Source organism: Nuphar pumila, chromosome 3, assembly GCF_984573655.1.
Source record: "Nuphar pumila chromosome 3, dmNupPumi1.hap1.1, whole genome shotgun sequence".
NCBI lineage: Eukaryota > Viridiplantae > Streptophyta > Magnoliopsida > Nymphaeales > Nymphaeaceae > Nuphar > Nuphar pumila.
This window is the reverse complement of record NC_143251.1, coordinates 114,934,742-114,949,648: the sequence shown is the minus strand read 5'-3', so window position 1 is coordinate 114,949,648 and position 14,907 is coordinate 114,934,742.

Below are 14,907 nucleotides of genomic sequence, written 5' to 3'. Positions count from 1 at the left end.
TGGATTGTCAAAGATGACATGAACCTCATCTATGAATGTAGGAACGTCCTCAAATTCAGGTGAGGTTTCCTTTTCTTCTAACTCCTCATCAAATTGGGGATCTACCTCAAGATCAACACCAAACTTGACTCCTTCGTTGTCTTCAATCTCATTGAATATCAGATCTATGTAGGACACATGGTTTGGCTCATCCAACTCTACTTCCTCCAAGACTTCCATAATTCTCTCATCAAACTGAGGTTCTTCTTCGAATTTATAACTCGCTTTCAAATCACCCTCTAACCTAACCCTAGATGATGCAATTGACTCAGATGTAGATGGGTTGGGTTGATGAATGGATGAAGATGGAGATGCACTGGATGATGAAGATGATAACGATAGTGGTAGCAAATCACTAAAAGGTAACAAATTGATCTTTCTGCCCTTATAAGTGAACGAGTAGGTATTGGTCTTACCGTTATGCACCACATACCTATCAAATTGTCATGGTCTTCCTAAAATCAAATGACCCACATCCATAGGAAGGATGTCACACCAGACTTCATCGAAATAGGTGTTTCTCATAGAAAACTTAACCAGACACTGACGCTCAACACATACATCCATACTTTTTTTAAGCCACGACATCTGATATGGCCTAGGATGTGGTTTTGTGTCCATCTTCAACTTAGACATGACTTCTACAGATATAACATTCTCACAATAGCTTGAATCGATGATAAACCTATATACTTTGCCATCTATAGTGCATGTAGACTAAAAAATATGGTTCCTAAGCCACCTATCGCTAAGGTCCTGCCTAGGTGCTAGATAAACTCTCTTGAAAATGAGTGTTTTGCCTCTATCAGGTAACAATGAGTCTTCTAACTCCTCTTCTCCTTCAATCTCCTTGACCTCCATGTCATATTGAGGTTTTGAGTCTGGATCAAATTCATATTCTCCTTCATCATTCGTACCTTCCATGAACAAAGTCTTACCCTTACACTCGATAGACTTATTGCCCGACTTCCCACATGTAACACTTGATGGGGTTGCTTAAACTAATTAGCCTAGTTTGGGATGCTCTTTATACGCCCCAACTCGTATTCCTAAACTAAGTACTCACATTGGGAAGCCTATAGGGTGGTAACGACTTACTAGCTGGTGCGACAGGTGCATGACTAGTGGCTTTCATGGACTGACTCACTCTAGCCAAAGCCTTCCTCTGAGAAGACTTCTTCTACTATCTAGCTTTTTGATGAGCTTTATATAACATCCAACACTCTATAAAATTGAGCATATCATGTAACTGATAGCTTAGACCACCTATGTACTTCGAAATTAACCATTCTTAGTTCTCACAAATATCATTTCTAGCCACGAGGTCATGAAATTCTTTGGTATACTGATCTGCCGTGTTTGCACCTTGCATGAGGTTTTGGTACCTTTGGTATAACTCTCTATGATAGTTAATAGGCAAAAATTGAGCTTGAAGCTTATGTTTTATATGTTTTCAATGATCAATAAGTATCCGACCTTGGTGAGCATGAGATTGCTTGAACTATCTCTACTAGTGTAACTACCCAGATTTTCAAAACAATACTTGGTCGAAAATTCATGGATTTCTTTTTTTTTCTTTGTAGTGGATTTTAGAAAAAAAAATTAGTAGCAAAAATGGATGATAATGAGTTGTCAGTTTTAGAAAACATTGGGCAAGTCACAGGTATGTGGCCAAGCACTCAATGACCACCAAAGTATTCCATTTATCAAAATGAGTTGTTTATTACAAACATCACTGTTTAAAAAAGTAGTATTCTATGAAAGCAGTTTTTTATAAAGAAAGCGGTACAACATTGTCTGGAGAAACCATAGAACTTAATGCCGCCTTGCTTCGCATATCGCATCGCAGGTTCAATACCTGTATTTCACAATAAATGGGGTTAGAACCATCGCTGCTCTGGTAGGAAAGAATTTAAATCAAATCAAGTATAAACTTATGAAAATACACAAAGCTACTTAGGGCCACAATTTGCAATAATGACACTAAAGTCTCCACGACTTAGCGTATAACACGAAAAACTTCTGAGGGCCACGATTAGAACATTGAGCTTAAATCTTCAAGACTTGGCATACATCACGTAAGTTGCTTCAGGGTCACGTCTAGAATATCAAGCTCAAGTCTCTAAGACTTGACACATTCGTATCCTACGAATCCAGGTAAGAGCTCTGCAAGCTTAGCTTAGTTATGCGGATACAACATGAGTCTTTGCGCTATCGGTCTAGTAGTATAATGATCTCAATGCCTTCCACAAGGTTATGCAAGACTTATCAAATCAACGTACATTCATTCATACATCGCCGAACCTAGAACTAATGCATTATTTCGATATTTACTGTTCACCTCCTGATACATAGAAGAAACTTGAACTTCAGCATCAACGCGATGTTCTGGGAGTTTATTATTCTATGTATTTTAGATACCTCAAAGGTTTGATGACCCTGTCCATGGTAGGGCGGTAGAACTCATACCGGGATAACCTTAATAGGTTATTTCAAATACATCCTCTACTGTAGTAGTAGAGTTTAATCCTTAGATCTTAAGGATAACTCAACCTCCAAACCTCCTGAGTGATGGGAGGTCCCTTGAACTTTTTGGTTCATGATAAATATGTGCCACTCGTGGGCTGTACCATCACTATCTTCCACGGTGAGCAATAGTCCTGAAGGTGTTCGGTGGCATAACCGTTCTTTATAGGACATTCAACTGCCACTTGGGCAAACCAATGCATTCTGTGTAAAACCCGTAAAATTTTGATAATTATCAAAATAAATAAATATTACCATTCTTAAAAATAAATATGATAAAATGATGTAGAGTCGATCCAAATGGATCTTGGAATCCAAATTGGATCAATTGGATCCAGTGTCTGGATTCATATACGACAAATGGATTCAGATCCTGGATGGATCCGAAACCTAATTAGAATCCAATTGGATCTTAAGGGATCCAAATAGGGGTCGCACAACAATCAAGATCCAGAAACGTAATTAGAAAGTTTAGAAGATCAAAAATACAATTTTCATCCAACTCGTATTTGAAATTCGTCGAAATTCAATTTATTTATAAAAGAATTAAACAAGACCAATATCATAACAAGAGGTGATGAGGTATAATGGCAGGAGGTCTTGCCCAGTTATGAGGCAATCCGAGTTCAAACCTCAGTAGCCAACCTCACAGATTTTTGAAAAAGGATGTGTCTTTTTGTCGAAAATGTTCATTCTAGAGATTTAGAAGGATTGTCATAAGTGGATAAGAGAATTTAAGTTGCAAGAAAGGACAACTAAAGAAGAGTTGGCACAGAGGTTAGGACGCTAGACTCACATGATAGAGGTCACAGATTCAAACTCCTTGGGCGTCAAGAAATTTTGCAAAACCGCTAGCTTTTTGAAAGCACAACACAGGAAAGAGAAAGAATAAGTAAATTTCGTTGCAAGGACTTGCAACAAAATCACTTCTGGCACACTGGGGGGGCTCGTTACCCCTTAGGGTGGAGACCTCAGTTTGAATCCCCGTTGTGCCAACAATAAAGAGTATTTTTGCAAAAGGGTAGATTAGTAATAAAATTTTTATTGGAATTTTAAAGAAAAGGGGCGTTTCACCTTCCCATTTAAGAAGACTTAAATGGGGAAGGAGTGGCGCCCAAGAAAAGAGGGCTGGGCGTCTTCCCCAAATGGGAAGCCCAACCAAATAGTTAATGAAAAATTAGAAAAAAGAGAGAGAAAGCCTTGGAATTCGAATGTTGGGCTGGGGGTATCAAAAGTTGAAAGTTAATGAGGAGGATAGGAACGGTTGGTGGGCTGGAGTCTACAAAAAGGGGCCCTTGGAACTCGCCCTCCTCTCTTTACTCTCACGATTCCCCATTTTCCCTCTCTCACGCCTACTCTCTCACGCCAGCCGTGCAAGTGTTGACGCCATCCACTATTGATTCCGACGAGGTGTTAGTGCGGGAAAAACTGAACGCCCACAAGGAAGAACGCCATACCTTTGGATTGGCCACTTCACGAGGTAAGGGCATTATGTTCCTATGTGTATGCCTAGTGACGTGTAGTACTCATATCAAAACCTACAATTCGAATATATGTAGGGAAATACATATATTTTGGAGTGGGCGTTAGCCATGACGGATCCAAGATCAAAACAATCTTAGGTACACAAATGACGTGGAACCTATGAGGGGATGCTGGAAAACGCCTTGGTCCGTGCATCGATCCACTCTATATAGTGGGATCGGTAGTATTAGCCTTGTATTGAACGCTCACACAGAAAAAAATAAAAAAATAAAATAATATATATATATATATATATGTATATATATATATATGTATATATATATATATATATATATATATATATATATATATATATATATATATATATATGAGTATCACCTAATGCGTATCTCAGATTATTATTCATGAAATTATCATTTGGTTGTTTTATTTTCTTGTTCAATACACCTTTCATACTTTGTAGATTGAATGGTCTTAATCAAGTCTGAAGTTATGTATACGTGATTGCTATTTCACATCATGATAAAATAAAGATGTATCATTCATATTGGGTAATTCGATTGGATTTGATGTTTTTGAGTGTGAAATGCACTCATATTTATAATTGAAAAAATTCATACATTGAGGGTATGAAAGGGTGTCAAAACAGTCCATTTTGAAAGATCAAAACGTTTGAAAATGAAAAGACATGCATTTTAAAAGTTACAGAAAAATGGCAAAATTCGTCGACTGGAACAATAGTTAGTCGATTGATAATATCATAAGTAGACTGAAAAATCTTTAAGTCGACTGCTGCTAAAGTTTTCAGAAAATAGGCATTCTGTCCGGTCGACTGATAAAACCTTCAGACGACTGCTGCTAAATTTTCCAGAAAACAGACATTTTGTCCGGTCGATTGATAAAACCTTAAGTCAACTGCTGCTAAATTTTCCAGAAAACAGACATTCTGTCCGGTTGACTGATAAAACCTTCAGTCGACTGCTGCTAAAGTTTCCAGAAAACATACATTTTGTTCGGTCGACTGATAAAACCTTCGGTCGACTAATTTTATAAAAAAATAACGTTTTTGCTTAGAAAATTTGAAGCAAAAAGGTTGGTCGACTGGTGAGTCTATTGGTCGACTAATAAACATGAAAAATTAAGTAAAGAGTTTTCTAAAATGATTTCATGAAAGGTTCTTTTAGAAAAGTTTTTCTAAAGACTTTTTAGGTGAAATGCAATCGAAATGCACTCTAAGTAAGGCTCTTACAAGAATCTAAGCCATATAATGAACTTTACATTTGCACACTAGTCTTCAAAAGATTCTTCATCGAATTCTTCAATTTTTGTCATCTTTCTTCATTGCCTTAGCTGAAATGCAGTTGATTCACTTGTTCATCATCAAAACCTTGTACTTGAAGTCTTGTGTACAACTTCATTGTCGTAACACTTAATACAAACCTAATCATACATGATCGAAGCCATCAAATAATATTCTAGCCTGTAGATAATCTACTCACACGGTGATAAATGTTTACACATGAATGTGTGTGGGAATGACTAAAATATCCCAGTACATGTCGTCATACATACTTTTGGCACATGAGAGTCTATGTTGCATAAGTAAACATAGAATCCATCTATGCATGCAATTCAGGTATGTGTACAACCTAGTATGTGTGCAAATCTGTAGTAGATGAACCACCTAGCCCTGACTATACAACTGCATACACGGGTATGCTTGGGAACTAAATGATTACCTGTATAGGTGAACCAACAAATCTAAGCCAGTGATGTACCCAAGCATGATCAGGTCTCTCAGACAATTGTTCATCGCACCCATGAGTTCTTTTTACCCTGGTTCAGATTATATAATGCTCCATTTCATATATGAATTTGGTTATAGAATTGAATTCTCAAAAAGGGTTATCAGGTACTCAATCGGGTGGTTGTCCTAGGCAAACCATTGAATTGTTAGAAGAATGCATACCTTATTATTCAGGCCATTAACTGATTGGAATGGGTATATTTGCATGTTCTAAAAAATGTAATTTTATCACATACATATGAAATAATGTTGTGCCACCACTGTGCTTTGAAAGAAAATGATATATCTATGAAGGAAATAGCTTCGATGGTAAACTAAATATGTGATTCACATATGGACTTTAGGTTTATGTCTAATACATGGAACACACATGATACAAATATTTGCACAACGAAGATCATTTCTTGTTCAGGATAATATAAGAGTTCAAAAATGAACATGTGGTTCTGCTAAATGTTGAGAGTGCCAAACGAGTACTTAAGAAATGATAAAGTTGGATAAAGCCATGTTGCGGCGTAACCAGTGGGAGTACGAAACGTACACTCGAGCTCATAAACAAACTTAAAATGCCGAATGTATAAGTACTCGACACAAAGTTGAACCAGAATTCTGAGAAATTATGGTTGCCACCTATTGGGCTTCTAGTGGGTAATGTGCATACACTAAGATCACCCTGAATGTGGGTTGGGATTTTGGAAAGCCCCTATGGTGCAATGACTCGCACTAAGAATTTAACAAAATATAAAATATGCATTATTTAACTTAAATGTGGGATACTGGGTATACCTGAAAGATGGTATATGTTACTGATTTTCCTGGGTTCTGGGTACACCTAAAAGGCGGTGTATGTTATTAGACCCAAACAAGCAAGAATGAATATTTATACACATAAAATAAATATATGGGATTCTGGGTATACCTGAAAGATAGTATATGTTACTGGTTTCCCGAGATTCTGGGTATACCTGAAAACAATATATGTTACTGGTTTCCCAAGGCTCTGGGTACACCTGAAAGATGGTGTATGTTACTGGGCCCATGGTCTACCTTGGAGAGGGTAGGTGATACAAGCTTTGTGGACATTCTTATTTTTGTGAGAGCTAGACGTCTCACCCGGTCCCCAGTCCACGGAGTTAGGGGGTCAGGACTACCAATTCGTCCTAGGTGGTAGATCCAAGTCTTCTGCAGAAATACTGGTGCATCCTAATTCTTGTTATATCCATTGGGGAGTACTCTCTCGGTCATGAACCGTTCCCTTTGGATATCCGTACGGCTAGTCACACAGGTTACAAAATAATAGACCCCCGTGTGGTCTCGGTCTGCTACGATGTCGAATGTCTGTGCGTACCCACATGATAATTAACAAGATGAAACATAAAGTTAGTGCATTAAGAAAAATCTTCAAGTAGTTGCATACTGCTTGATGCTGAAATAGTTGAAGTAAGCTGTGACTCTTGTAGGGCATGATTCAAATCGGTTTTCCTTTACATGAAAATTGTGATAACTTATGAACGATGTGTTGAACATTGGTTTTTGTGTCTTATGCACACTTTACATGAAATGCTTTAGTTAAGTCAGGTGTACATCCACATTAGTTACAAAGTTGTTATTACTTATATGAATATGGTTTATGCATGTGATGCATCGTGCTTTGATGTTGATGGAATATATCATGAAATACTTGACTTTAGTGACCTGTACATTTATTATTTATTAAATGGTTATTAGTTCTATCTAAACATGTTACACATATACTTATACACATGACACTGTGCACATTCATATGGATATTATGCTTCTTACTCAGACGTGGTAGTCTGACTCCTTCTGAATTAATATTTTTAGGAAAACAATATGGCGAGTAGTTGCGGTCGTCGCTGCGGATAGTGCCATGTGACCATATCTTCTTCGAATGTCCTAAGGATTTCTGACTTGTAATAAATCTTCAAGTTGTAAATAATAACTTGTAGTATTTCAATGCAAGAATTTATTTTACTTAAATGCCTCGAGTCTGTGCTATTACTTGTAACCCGCCCAAATAACTTGACTAAGGATTTAATAAAGCTTTTCCACTGTGGTTTAGAAAAAAAAAATTATTCCAAAATTTTAAAGCTAAATATTTGGGGTGTTACATTATGCACTAAGAGAAATATGTTCCCCAACCTCATTCAGTATTCTGAAGCATGATCCAACCGTGTAGTCAAGGGACTATCGTTAAGTTTTATTCATATGTATGCATGACTCCACTCTCGGTATCTACAACCTTCAAGAGCGCTTCACCTCTTTTAGGAGGACAACGAACTCTGACACTCTGACCCTTACGAGTCTAGTTGTACAATAGTATTTTATATGAGCATGCATATACCACGATCACATCAGATTGACTGCTCGGCATATGTAGCCACAACGAGCACTTAGCCTAGTCAAGGCGCAACAACTACTCTGACACACCGGCCCTTATGAGTAGGGTGCCCTTACAGGCGAAGGTGGAATGAGCCATTCTGACAGGGTTCTGATGATGTCTTTTGCACTCACCAATGCCCCTACAACATTAATGAACCTGATGAATTAGGTCTTTAGTTTATGGATGGATTCTTTTGTCATTGTATTCATCAATGACATTCTTATCTACTTCAAGTGTGTGGAGGAGCACCAAGAGCATTTGCGGATTGTGTTGCAGACACTGAGAGAACATCAGCTTTATGCTAAGTTCTCAAATTGTAAGGTTTGGCTCGACAGGGTGATGTTTCTCAGTCACGCGATCTCTAAGAAGGGCATTGAGGTCGATTCAACCAAGGTAGACATTGTATTATCTTGGGAGCAGCCGAAGACTGTTTCAGAGATCAAAAGCTTCATGGGATTGGTGGGCTATTATAGTCAATTCATACATGATTTCTCTCATATAGCTTCTTCGATGACACAAATTTTGCAGAAGGGGTGAAGTTTGATTGGTCACCTCAGTGCGAGGAGAGCTTCTATGAGTTGAAGAGGAGGTTGACCACAACCCTAATTTTGACTTTGCCTTCTGGAACGGGTGGATTCATTGTGTACAACAATGCTTCGAGGACCAGACTGAGCTGTGTTTTGATGTAGCACAGTAAGGTCATCGCGTACGCTTCTCGACAACTAAAGGTGAACTAGAAGAATTACCTCACACATGACTTGGAGTTAGCGACAGTTGTCTTTGCGCTGAAGATCTGGCGTCACTACCTATACAAAAAATAGTTTAAGGTCCTCTCTGATCACAAGAGCCTCAAGTATATATTCACATAGCATGATTTGAATTTAAGGCAGCGCAAGTGGTTGAAGTTCTTGAAGGACTACGAGTTCTCCATCGCCTACCACCCTGGTAAGGCAAATATAGTTGCAGACATGCTCAGCATGAAGACTTCTGTCATGACAACTAGTTTGATCGGACATAGTTGTGATCTGATCGATGATTTTGTCAGATGGCAGCCATTTGCAGACGATTGCAGACACATCCTTTGTATTGGGATGCAGGCACAACCTGAGATTATAGATTACATCGAGAAGCTTCAGTCGGTTGATCCAGAGTTCGAGAGGTTGTGCGTGAGTACCCAGAAGCCTGACACACAGTTTCGTCGTGGGGAGGACAAGGCCATCATGTTCGAAGATAGATGGTGGGTTCTGAAAGAATTGTGGGAGGAGCTGATCAGTGAGGCCCACAGGATGAGGTATTTCATTCACCCTGATTTCACCAAGATGTTCAAGGACCTCCAATAGACGTATTGGTGAAACTAGATGAAGTGGGACATAGCAGAGTTCATTTCTTAGTGTCTCACCTGCCAGCAGGTGAAGATCGAGCATCAAAGACCTGGTGGACTTCTTCAGCCACTAGATATTTTAGAGTGAAAGTGGGATGACATCTCGATAGACTTCAACATAGGGTTTTCAAGGACTCGTCGTCAGCACGATGTCATCTGATTGATAGTGGACATGTTGACAAAGAGTGCACATTTTTTTCCGATCAGGATCAATCAGAGCTTGGAGAGTCTAACAAATCTCTATGTGGATAGGATAGTTTGACTTCATAGGTGCCACATTCGATAGTGACAGACAGATACTGTCGCTTCATGTCTCAATTCTGGCGTTAGTTGCAGAAGGCCCTTTATACCATATTGAAGTTCAGAATAACTTTTCACCCACAGACTGATGGGTAAACAAAGCGCACGATATAGACATTTGAGGATATGCATAGAGCATGCACGTTGGATTGGGCAGGAGAGTAAGATAGGCATGTGAAGCTTCCAGAGTTCTTGTACAACAATAGTTACCATGCCAGTATGGGTATGACTCCATACGAAGCTCTGTATGGTTGACCATGTAGATCTCTGGTGTATTGGGATGAGGTTGGAATGAGAGCAGTGGAGCCTCTAGATGTCATCTAGCACTACTCGAACTAGGTGCGGTTGATTCGACAGAGGTTGGTCATAATATAGAGTAAGCAAAAGTGTTATGTCGATCAACGACGTAGGTAGCTCAGCTTTACCGTGGGTGATCACGTGTTTGTACGAATCTCTCCTACAAAGAGTGTATTTCGGTTTGGGAAGAAGGGGAAGCTTACCCTTCGAGATACTTGAACGTGTTGGAGAGATCGTATATCGTGTGACACTTTCTCCTTAGTTTTCTCAGATTCACGTCTCGATGTTGAGGAAGTATGTGTCTGACCCCTCACATGTTATCCACTATGAGGCAGTTGAGGTGCAGCCTGACTTGATGACAGAGGAGAGGCCGGTGGAGATTGTGAATCACCAGGAGAAGACACTCTGTAGTAGGACGATCTCGTTCATGAAAGTGCATTGGCAGCATCACGGATTGGACGAGTGCACCTGAGAGCCCGAGGTTGACATGTGTGAACACTACCCACACTTATTTGGTACGTTCTAATTTTGTGGACGAAATTCTTTTAAGGGGGTAGAAATGTAATATTGTGTGTTTTTACACTATATTAAATTCTGGCTTTTTGAAAATTTGGCTAAGTGTTATAGAACAATCGATAAATACTCAATATTAGGTGGCATCAAATGAATATGCCCATGTCTCATTGACAATACCTAAATGAGCCAAACAAAATATGCTGAAAACTTTTATTTTTTACCTTTAAAATCAAGCAAAATTTAGGTTAAATTCAAGCAAAATTTAGAGTCAAATTTCAAGTTATACATCATTAGATGCGCCTCATAATACTGATTTCAACGATATTTTATTTTCTTGAATTCAGGCTATGGTTGGCCCAAAAATCATATATATTTTTTTAAAAATGTATGTCTCGATAGGACAGGGTCGGGGTTGGATCAGACTAGATCTGATCTATATGATCCTAGTTAATATGGATCTGGACTCAGTCCAAGACCCATATTAATTGGGTTATGATCTAGTTTGGGATTCATATGGATATTGGATATAGATTTAGATCCGGATCTAGATCCAAAATCCAGGTCCAATGAAATTAAAGCTTTAAATTGAGTATAAAGGTTTAAATTAAGTAAATTTAAAGTTAAAAGACTCGCAGAGGGATGAGTCACCCTATGGAATTTGTTGGATATTTATTAATTAATAAATAAGTAATAATTAATTAAATTAATAATAAAACAATTAATTTTGAATTTCAATCAAATATGGTAGTTATCAAATAGTTGGGACCTCTAGAAGAGCCCCTTTGGTTGCTATAAAAAAAGTAAGTAAAGAAAAAAAAGAAAGAAGTAAAATTGGAAAAGTCAATAAAAAATCTAAAAAGATTAGGAAAGGGCGTTGGAGATAGAATCGTATATGGGAAATTCTATCTCCAGCCCATATGAGGAAGCCCTAGAGGGGTGTCACCCTATAGAGGCCCCCTCTAATATAAAACTTAAAAAAAAATGAAAGAAGAAAGAAAGAAAGAGAGAGAGAGAGAGAGAGAGAGAGAGAGAGAGAGAGAGAGAGAGAGAGGAAGAAAAGAAGAAAAAAGAGGAGACTCTTTTCCTCTCCGGTCATCCGCTATTTTCCGATCTCTTTTTCAAACTTCAAAAAAAAGGTACGGGTTCCTCTCTCTTGATTCGAATGGAGGGAAACAATCTAAATCAGATTTATGTGAGATTTTTTGAAGTAAACCATGAATCTGATTTTGGTTGTGTATGTCCAATCTATGAAATTCGATATATGCATGGCTTATGTCATGTATTTCTGATTTAAACTTTTATTTCATAACAAGAACATACTTTATACATGACTATGCACACACACACACACACACACACACACACACACACACATATATATATATATATATATATATATATATATATATATATATATATATATATATATATATATATATATATATATATATGGGCTTGGCCAGGGTTAACCTCAACCCACAACGGACTGATTCGGATCAGGTGTGATCTAAACCAGGCTTGTCACAGGCGTAGCAGGCTGATTTAACTGTATTAGCGTGTATTTGAAAAACTATTATTAAAGCATACATGTATGAATTAAAAAAAAATTGTGGTGTCTGTATTATATCAAAACTGCATTGATCCCCGTTAGGCTGCTCAAAATAGATTTTGACATCGCCACATGATTATATAAATGTCTGTATAACTTCTTAGTTCTGAAAAAAATGATATGGGGTTCATCCCAGACGACTGTTATCAGTTTGGGCTATGGGCAATTACATCAAGCCCAGCCAACTGACGTCAGCTAGGGCTCATGCCAGTGAGTTTTTGCCCAGTCGAATATCATCGGCTAGGACCCCTATCTAGCCTTGTTTGATGTTGTCGTTCAAGCCAGCATCAAACCACCTCTAAACTGCGTCTCCACCTCTAAGTTTAGATCAGGTGTGTTGCCATGTGACTCATTTTGTTGCTGCTACATGAACTGGCGTAAGTTTGATTTTTTTTTATTGGACTTGGAACCTATTGAAATAGCCTGAGCAGTTTCTAAAATTGTTAAGCCCAGCCGACTTCTGTTGGTTGAGCAGTTTCTAAAAATTGTTAAGCCTAGCCGACTGCAATGAGTTGGACAAACTTCATAGTTTTCCTCCCAGCCGAATGCAATTAGCTGGGGTTTGATAATATATATATATATATATATTTATATATAAGACATAAATAATACGTTGGGAGGTTCGATGGGTTGGTTCTTGCATATGCTTAATAGTCTGTGTATGTGATGATCGATGCTTATGGATTGTATTCTTGTGCATGATCAAACATATATATATTTACATGATATGGTCCCTGTGAAAAGATTTATACATGTTAAATGTTCAGATTTATACATGTTGAATGTTTAGATTTATATGTTTATGTTCATGTTCAGATTATGTATTTCTACTTATGATCGGACTATTATGCATGCTTTCATGTAACTGTTATGCATGCTTTCATATAACTGTTAGGCATATTTTTATGTGATTACCATGCATGCTTTTATGTGACTATTCATGAGTCTTGAAATTTCACTAAGAGTATGTGCTTTAGTGTTATATAGGAGCACCACATATATGCAGAAAATAACATGAGACTTCATAGGGTCATCGATTGGGGCTATGATTGTTTTGTCAAAGTCCAATCAATTGTCAATAGAGTCCCAATATTGTTCCATGTGCGGGGTAACATAACTTCAGGCTTGGTAGCTATGTGTTGTAGCCCGAGTTGCCCGAATTGGCAAAAATATTTGTTGTTTCCATGATCATAAGATTTAATACAATAATGACATAGATGTGCATATTATGAACACTTGAATTTTTAAGTTATTTACTGTCACATCAACGTAATCATGTGCATGTTTGAAGGATATGCATGAGATAAAACATGAGAACAAAATGTAGGTTCCAAGCATGTGTTCATATGCATATGTAATTTGTTTATTCATGTACATTCGTATTATGTGTGAATGAATATGCATTTGTGGACATGTTTGGATAATTGGGTAATCACATGTTCACTGTGGTTTTTGCGTAAGATGCACCAGTGGTCAGATGTGAACCACTCTAGGCCATGTGAACCACAAGCAGGTGTTGCTCTATGTTTTATTTTATGCATTGCAAAATCCATTTGAAACTATTGATTTTTAAATTAATTGCACTATGAAATTTTGTAATGGGCAAAGGTCCCGTGTTGCGTTTTGTATGTTGATTTGCAAAACTATTTTTTAAAAAAGAAACTGTCTTTTAATAAAAAGACAAAAGAGGTAAAACAATATAATTAATGTTTCTTCCTAGATGTTCCTTCCATAGTGTGAGAATCTTGGATGACGGTTTTGGAAAAACTGTGGGGATACTAAAACTCTGTGTGTGATTGTGCCCCTGAATCCGATATGATGGTTCGCCTCCCGGCCACAGTTTTAAGAAATTTTTGCCACTTTGCCTGGGGTGGTATGTAGACACATCTGTTGTTATTGGTATACCAAGAAAGTGACATTAGTGGATGTTGATTTTCCTAGTGTCCCGACATTAGATGTTGATTTTTAATATTCCAATGGATGATGTTGATTCTTGATATCGGTCAAGGGCCAAGTGTGGAACCCAATAATAAAATACAAATTATATGTTATGCTATAACTGGAAACTTCGAGAATTGTTGTACCCATTTTTTAGTATCGACAAGTTTTAATGAAAAGTGAAACTAAAATTATGTGCATTTAATAAGGACATGCATACAAAAGAAAACTTTGATAATAACTTAATAAGTTATTCATGCATGTGCATTGATATCATGCATATTTACTGTTATGCATTAGTTCATGCAACTTTACTTGTTTCATTCCCTGTTAGTTATTGTTAATGCATTATATCTGATTCTAAGTGCTTGAATAGTAAGTGGATTATAGAATTGTTATAATTATGTTCCTATAAAAATGTTACATGCATTTGATTTATGCTTTTCTTGCCTATTTGAATTGTTAGAGGAATTTGTACGCAAGATCTTTGATTATGACCTTGCGCTCTTTATGTTTTTCATAGAATCTAAAGCTCAGTGATGAGGTCGACTGCCACAAGAAACCTACGAGATCTGCATGACGACTTTTGATATTTTGCTTTGGGA